Source organism: Microcaecilia unicolor, chromosome 1 (genome assembly GCF_901765095.1).
Source record: "Microcaecilia unicolor chromosome 1, aMicUni1.1, whole genome shotgun sequence".
Classification (NCBI taxonomy): Eukaryota; Metazoa; Chordata; class Amphibia; order Gymnophiona; family Siphonopidae; genus Microcaecilia; species Microcaecilia unicolor.
This window is the reverse complement of record NC_044031.1, coordinates 752,992,708-753,000,637: the sequence shown is the minus strand read 5'-3', so window position 1 is coordinate 753,000,637 and position 7,930 is coordinate 752,992,708. Positions and strand designations below refer to the sequence as shown.

The 7,930-nt window shown below is 48.6% G+C and overlaps 1 non-coding gene across 1 annotated transcript; it reads left to right on the top strand.

Moving 5' to 3' along the window:
* Nucleotides 1–7,586: 7,586 nt before the first annotated feature.
* Nucleotides 7,587–7,707, top strand: LOC115460871. The gene has a single exon (XR_003940642.1). It is a non-coding gene; the product is annotated as a small nucleolar RNA SNORA26 (small nucleolar RNA).
* The last annotated feature ends 223 nt before the right edge of the window (nt 7,708–7,930 follow it).

Below are 7,930 nucleotides of genomic sequence, written 5' to 3'. Positions count from 1 at the left end.
GATTTCAATATATTATATGCAGCAGCTAAATCTTTTTCTTGCATGCTGACCTCTAAAGTGGACCCTAGCATCAGGTAACTGTGATTCGGATTATTCTTTCCAACGTGCATCACCTCGCATTTGTCCACATTAAATTTCGCCTGCCATTTGGATGCCCAGTCTTCCAATTTCCTAAGGTCTTCCTGCAATATTTCACAGTCCGCACATGTTTGAACCTTGAATAGTATTTTTGTCACCTTGCTCGTCATTCTGATTTCCATAGCATTTATAAACAGGTTAAATAGCACTGGTCCCAGTACTGATCCCTGCGGCACTCCACTGTTCACCCTCCTCCACTGAGAGAAATGACCATTTAACCCTGCCCTCTGTTTTCTATCCAAAAAACAAATTCCTAATCCTCACCAGAACCTTGCCTCTTATCCCAAAACTCTTTAATTTTCTCAGGAGTCTCTCATGAGGAACTTTATCAAAAGCTTTCTGAAAATCTAGATATACTACTTCAACCGGCTCACCTTTATCCACATGTTTATTCACACCTTCAAAAAGGTGAAGCAAGTTGGTGAGGCAAAACTTCCCTTGGCTCATCTCGTGCTGACTTTGTCCCATTAAACAATGTTTGTCTATGCATTCCATAATTTTATTCTTTATAACAGTTTCCACTATTTTGCCCAGCATTGACGTCAGGCTTCCCAGTCTGTAATTTCTAAGGACTCTATCTAGTCATCTCGATGTGACTTTAAATTCAAAGCAGGTCAAAAATTTAAATGCAAAATATTTGTTTTGTTTGTTCACATGGCTGTCACCAGATCAAAACAACATAATGAGTTCTGTTTACTAAGCTTGAGACTTATCACACACGAACGGTGCAGACCCAAACCTCCGCTCACAGGACAAAGCCCTTCTCTCAGTACCCTTCTCCACCACTGCCAACTCCAGGCTCCGCTCATTCTGCCTTGCTTCACCCTATGCCTGGAACAATCTTCCTTTACCCATACGCCATGCCCCCTCCCTACCCATCTTCAAATCGCTGCTTAAAACTCATCTCTTCAATGCTGCCTTCGGCGCCTAACCGCTCGAGATAGATAGAATGCCCCAATCTATCCACCTTATCAGATTAACTGTTCACTCGTCCTCTAGATTGTTCACTTGTCTTTAGATTGTTCTCTTGTCTTTTAGATTGTAAGCTCTTTGAGCAGGGATCGTCCGTCTATGTTTAAATTGTACAGCGCTGCGTAACCCTAGTAGCACTTTAGAAATGCTAGTTAGTAGTAGTAGTAGTAGTAGTAGGATGGGCTGGTCACTAACCACTACAGAGGAAATGCAAACAGCATTTTCTTTGTCATTGGCAAAGGAAAACATGGAGGTTTTCAGTTGCCAGCTAACAATTTGGCAATGACAACCCCCGCCTTCTTCTTGTCCCCTCAATTCAAGGCCTGTTCTGGCTATTGCCCCCCCCCCCCCCACTCCCCGTAGACTTCCCAGGTCTACCTGAACCCATGGTGATCCAGAGGGGGTCTGTTGGAACAGGATGATGCCAATTCACTCCACCTGTGGCCACAGTCACTAGCTTTCAATCTAGTTGGATGAAATGTCATGTCTTGTTGGGCAGACTGGATGGACCATATAGGTCTTTCTCTGCCTTCATCTACTATGTTACTATCCTTATTTTCGAAGGAGATGGCTGGCCATCTTCCGACACAAATCGGGAGAAGGCCGGCCATCTCCTAAACCCGGCCAAATCGGTATAATCGAAAGCCGATTTTGGCCGGCTCCAACTGCTTTCCGTCGCAGGGCCGGCCAAAGTTAAAGGGGGTGTTTTGGCAGGGTACAGAAGGTGGAACGGAGGCGTGGTTACGAGATGGCCGGCTTTGGCAGATAATGGAAAAAAGAAGGCCGGCTCTGACGAACACTTGGCCGGTTTCACTTGGTCCATTTATTTTTAGGACCAAGCCTCCAAAAAGTGCCCCAACTGACCAGATGACCACCGGAGGGAATTGGGGATCACCTCCCCTTACTCCCCCTGTGGTCACCAACCCCCTCCCACCCAAAAAAAAATTAAAAATCATTTTTTTGCCAGCCTCTATGCCAGCCTCAAATGTCATACCCAGCTCCATGATAGCAGTATGAAAGTCCCTGGAGCAGTTTTTAGTGGATGCAGTACACTTCAGGCAGGTGGACCCAGGCCCATCCCCCCCACTACCTGTTACACTTGTGGTGGTAAATGAGAGCCCTCCAACCCCCCCCCCCCAAAAAAAACCCACTGTACCCACATGTAGGTGCCCCCCTTCATCCCTAAGGGCTATGGTAGTGGTGTACAGTTCTGGGGAGTGGGTTTGGGGGGGGGATTTGGGAGGCTCAGCACACAAGGTAAGGGAGGTATGCACCTGGGAGCAATTTTTGGAATTCACTGCAGTGCCCCCTAGGATGTCCGGTTGGTGTCCTGGCATGTCAGGGGGACCAGTGCACTACAAATGCTGGCTCCTCCCACATCCAAATGGCTTGGATTTGGCCGGGTTTGAGATGGCCGCCATGAGTTTCCATTATTGCTGAAAACCAAACCCGGCCATGTCTAAAGCCGGCCCAAATGTTGAGATTTGGCCGGCTCCGACCGTATTATCGAAACGAAAGATGGCCGGCCATCTTGTTTCGATAATACGGTCGGGCCGCCGCTTTACGGGGCCGGCCATATAGATGGCCGGCCCCGTTCGATTATGCCTGTCCACGTTACTACCAGATTGGATGTTGCTGCAGATATAGACAGGAGCAACTGGGCATTGCTCTTGTCTCAATGGACTCTCAGTGGACCGGAAGGAATGCAGGTAGGACCTGGGGGTCTACGGGTGAGGGAGCTACAGGGAATGGGGGAGGGGCATGGGAAGGAATACTGTTTTGGGGAGCCCAGGTACCTGGAAAGTAGGCCTAGGAAAGTTTTGTTTTGCACCATCTCCCTGATTAATAAAGGGGAAGGGAGGGTAACCCCTGAAAATAAAAATGAACATTCCCATAAACAAACATTTTCTGGGTGCCCATTTCTAATATTAACACAATGCTTGAAAAGGTGATATGTATAATAGTTGCAATAAACGGTTCGGAGGAGTGTGCGGAATGGGTGCCAGCTGCACATTACAGTTAACATGGGGGAGATTACTACACACTAATTATTAAAGCACTGGATGTTTCATGTTTAATTAAATTCATGTACCACCTTTCATGTTAACCTCAAAGTGGTTTAGAATAATTACAATTTATCAACATTTATGATCAGGGATAGACAAGACACAAACTGTGAGCAATAAGGAAGTTACAGTTTGACAATGAAAAAAAAAAGGGAAGAAACATTAAGAGGGGCATAATTGAACGAAAACGTCTATCTCCATGGGCGTTTATCTCCGAGAACGGGTCCGTGAAGGGGCGGACCGAACCGTATTTTCTCAAAAAATAGACGCCCATGTTTTATTCAACAATGTGTGAGCTGGGCGTTTTTGTTTTTCAGCGATAATGGAAAATGAAAGCGCCCAGCTCAAAAACGAATAAATCCAAGGCATTTGTTCATGGGAGGGGCCAGGATTCGTAGTGCACTGGTCCCCCTCACATGCCAGGACATCAACCGGGCACCCTAGGGGGCACTTTTACAAAAACAAAAAAACAGGTAAAAGAGCTCCCAGGTGCATAGCACCCTTCCCTTGTGTGTTGAGCCCCCCAAATCCCCCTCAAAACCCACTGCCCACAAGTCTACACCATTACTATAGCCCTAAGGGGTGAAGGGGGGCACCTACATGTGGGTACAGTGGGTTTGGGGGGGTTGGATGACTAATAAGCATTAAGCAGCACAATTGTAACAGGTAGGGGGGATGGGCCTGGGTCCACCTGCCTGAAGTCCACTGCACCCCCTAACAACTCCTCCAGTGACCTGCATACTGCTGCCAGGGAGCTGGGTATGACATTTGAGGGTGAAAATAAAAAGTTGTGAAACATCATTTTTTTGTGGTGGGAGGGGGTTAGTGACCACTGGGGGAGTCAGGGGAGGTCATCCCCGATTCCCTCCAGTGGTCATCTGGTCATTTAGGGCACTTTTTGGGGCCTTATTCGTGAAAAAACAGGGTCCAGGAAAAGTGTCCTAAATTCTAGCTAAAAACGCATACTTTTTTCCCATTATCGGTGAAATGCGCCCATCTTTGTCCGGCAGATAACCACGCCCCAGTTCCGCCTTCGCCACACCTCTGACACGCCCCCATCAACTTTGTCCGCATCCGCGACGGAATGCAGTTGAAAATGTCCAAAAATCGGCTTTCGATTATACCGCTTTATTCGTTTTTGTGAGATAAACGTCCATCTCCCGATTTAGGTCGGAACTTGGGCGTTTTTCTCGTTCGATTATAAGCAGGTAAGTAATCTAAAATAGGAAGCTTTAGCCAAGTTTAAAATAAGATGTAGAGAGACGGACTAATAATCCAACCGAAAAGGAAACAACATGTGAAGGGGTCCTTTCATTAAGCTGCGCTGAAATGTGGCGTCGCTGTAATTAGTGCGTGGGTTTCCCGCGTGCTGAGGTCATTTTTAGTGTGGTTATAAAATGACTGCATTTTCCATTTCCTCGATTAATGGCCAAGTGCTCATTTCCCAATTTAGTAGGTTGCCATTAGCCTGGGAGCCTTTACTGATACCTATTTTCTAGGCAATAAGGGCTCCCGAGCTAAACACGAGCTAATAGGGGGGAGATGCAAAAAAGTCCCCATAAATCACCAATAAAATTAGCGAGGGGTGCGCACAAAAAGAATTGCATGCAAATGAGCTGCTAGCAAAATCAGTGAGCAGCTCGACCGGTCACTAAGATATGCATTCGCAGAGCAGCCAATCGCTAAGCACATTGAGCCTGCAAATCAGGGGCGTAGCTAGACTTTGGCGGGAGGGGGGGTCCAGAGCCCGAGCTGAGGGGGCACATTTTAGCCCCCCCCCCCTGCCATCGGGTACCTTTGCTGGTGGGGGCCCCCAACCCCCGCCAGCCAAAGTCCTCTTTGGTGTTGCTGATCTGCAAGGGCAGGCTTCTGTTTCTGTGAGTCTGATGTCCTGCAGATCAGCAACGCGGCCGCGCCGGAGAAGAGGACTTTGGCTGGCTGGGGTTGGGGATTCCCGCCAGCAAAGGTACCCGACGGCGGTTGTGGGGGAGGGGGCGTCGAAGGGGTTGGCGGCGGGGGGCCAGGGCCAAATCTACGGGGGGCCATGCCCCCCGTGGCCCCACGTAGCTATGCCCCTGCTGCAAATAGGTGGGAAAATGTGGGGTGCAAATGTAATAAATAAATAAATAAATAAAATAAATGCTCAGAACAGCTGTGCTACACCTGGCTGTCATACACGCTTACAAGCTGTGTGAATGAAGGCTGGATATAGCTTTTATTTTCTCAAAACTCCTCTGGGGTGTGCTTGGGGTATGCTTCAGGGCTTGGCGTGGCGGCTGACGGACACTGACTAGGAGGTCCCTCCTCCTCTGGGGGCCCTTAGGACTGTCATGTTGAGGCTACAATATCTTCCCTACCTCCCCGCCACTGGGAGAGAGGGCGTGAGAAAAAAGTGGCACCCACCTCTAATCCCATACTTTGCTGCCGCAGTCAGTAATCTCTCTGCCGTGGCGTGTCTTGTCTCTCCCTAGGTCCTTCTCCTCCCTGTCCCCGGTCCCCCCGGTACACTTGAAGTTGTCCCCCAGCCCTCTAGATGGAGCCACAATTGTGAGGGTGAAGTAGGCAGGAGTGGCAAAGGATCCAGGAGCAGCTGTGGAGTACTTGCAACAATGAAAAAACTGTCAGAACCGACAGCTCCAGACATAGTAACATACATACGTAGTAGATGACGGCAGAAAAAGACCTGCACGGTCCATCCAGTCTGCCAACAAGATAAACTCATATGTGCTACTTTTTGTGTATACCTTACCTTGATTTGTACCTCTCCTCTTCAGGGCACAGACCGTATAGGTCTGCCCAACACTATCCCCGCCTCCCAACCACCAGCCCCGCCTCCCACCACCTCCCATTAAATTTTCCACAGCAAAGGTAGAGGCTGCTTCTGTGCTGTGCATTGCTCAGAATGCACACTTGAATGCTTCATAGCTCAATTAAATAAATTAGCTTAGGATTCCCATTGTCTGTTGCCTACAGAACCCCTTTGTGCATTTCCCGCTGAATAACATGGTCACTAAATCAGCTGGAACCAGTCTGAAAAGCACATTGTTGGCCTGGTAGGCTTTGTGCTCCCTAGCTGGAACATGGCAGGGAGAGAATTACTAACTGACTTGCCCACAGTCACAATGAGCTGCAGGGGGAATCAAACCCAAGTTGCCAGGATCAAAGCCTGCTGCACTAACCATTAGCCACTCCTCCACTTGCAGACTTGCTCTTGGATTGATGACTTCAGGTGTTTCCTGGAGTTTTGTTTTGAAATAGTTATGAATAAAGATGTAGCCTTTTGTCTCTGCAGTTCTTGAACTAGTTTCTTTTGAGTATTTTATTACATGTGGAGGGGCATTTTCGATATGATGTCTAAATCCAACTTTGGACATTTTGCAGAAAACGTCCTAATATCCAGTAGCGAACATTGCAATTTCCAAAACAGAAAAAGGTTTATCCTTTTGTTTTGAAAATGGCCATTGTTGTGCTCAGTGCATCTATATTTTTGGGCCGTTTCCATAAAAAAAAAAAGTCCAAGTGAAAAACGCACAAAATCAAGGCATTGGGATGTAGGAGGAGCCAATGTTCTTAACAGGGCCGCCGAGAGCCAGAGCCGGGCCTGGGACAAGGCCGCCCCCGGGCCCCCCCACCCACCCCACCCGAGGTCATCGTCGCCCCCGGGCCCCCCCACCTGAGGTCGCCGGGTCCCCCTCCACCCGCTACCGGGCCCTGAACTAACCTTAAACGCCTCCTTCCTTTCCTTTCACCACCTTCGCGGCAAGCAGCAGCAGGGCAGACCTCTCCTTCCTTCCGTGCTCCTCCCTCGCGGACGTTACGTCAGGCAAGGGCGGGATACGGAAAGAAGGAGTGGCCTGCCCTGCTGCTGCTTGCCGCGAAGGTGGTGAAAGGAAAGGAAGGAGGCGTTTAAGGTTAGTTAGTTTGGGAGCGACGGGGTGGGCCTGACTGCGGTGGCGCTGGGCCCCCTCCGGAGGCCCGGGCCCGGGGACTTTTGTCCCCCCTGTCCCCTCCCCTCGGCGGCCCTGGTTCTTAGTAGACTTGCCATACTGCCATTGCAGCAGAGCAGTGGGGTACCTTAGGGGGCACTGCAGTGGACTTCACATAAAAAGTCTTAGGTACACATCTCATCGTTACCCCTTCATATTGTATGGGGAGACCTCCATCACCCACCAAACACCTACTGTACCGAACTGTACACCACTACAGTAGCCCTAACGGATGCAGGTGTAACCCAGATGTGGCCCGAGCTGACCGGTCACTGCGCGTGTAGCGTATGAGCCCTTACCACTACATCAATGGGTGACATTAAGGGTTCAGGCCATAAACAGGAGCATGCTGGTTTTAATTTTACCACAGACCCTTTCCTGGTCCATTGCAACAAAAAGTTTATAACACATCAACAAGCTGAATGCACTCTTCTATTTCCAGATCTCTTGTGTATCAATATTATACAGAGGGGTAAAGCATTCTTCTCTCTTAAACCCTAAATTGAGCTCTTACTCTATTTTGGATCCTGTCAGGAGAAATTTTAACAGCAGGGCAACTAAATACTTGAATCGTCAAAGTATTTTTATAGTTGTAGAAAATAACATGGGAAGTACCCAAGATGGTTGGGTGGGATACTTGCAGCTGAACGAGAAGCAAAAATGTTGTAAAGTTGCAGCTAATAACGGTGAAGTGTAAGGGCATGTGGGGATTTTCCTCTGAAGTTAGAGTAACATAGTAGATGGCAGCAGATAAAGATCTGTACAGTC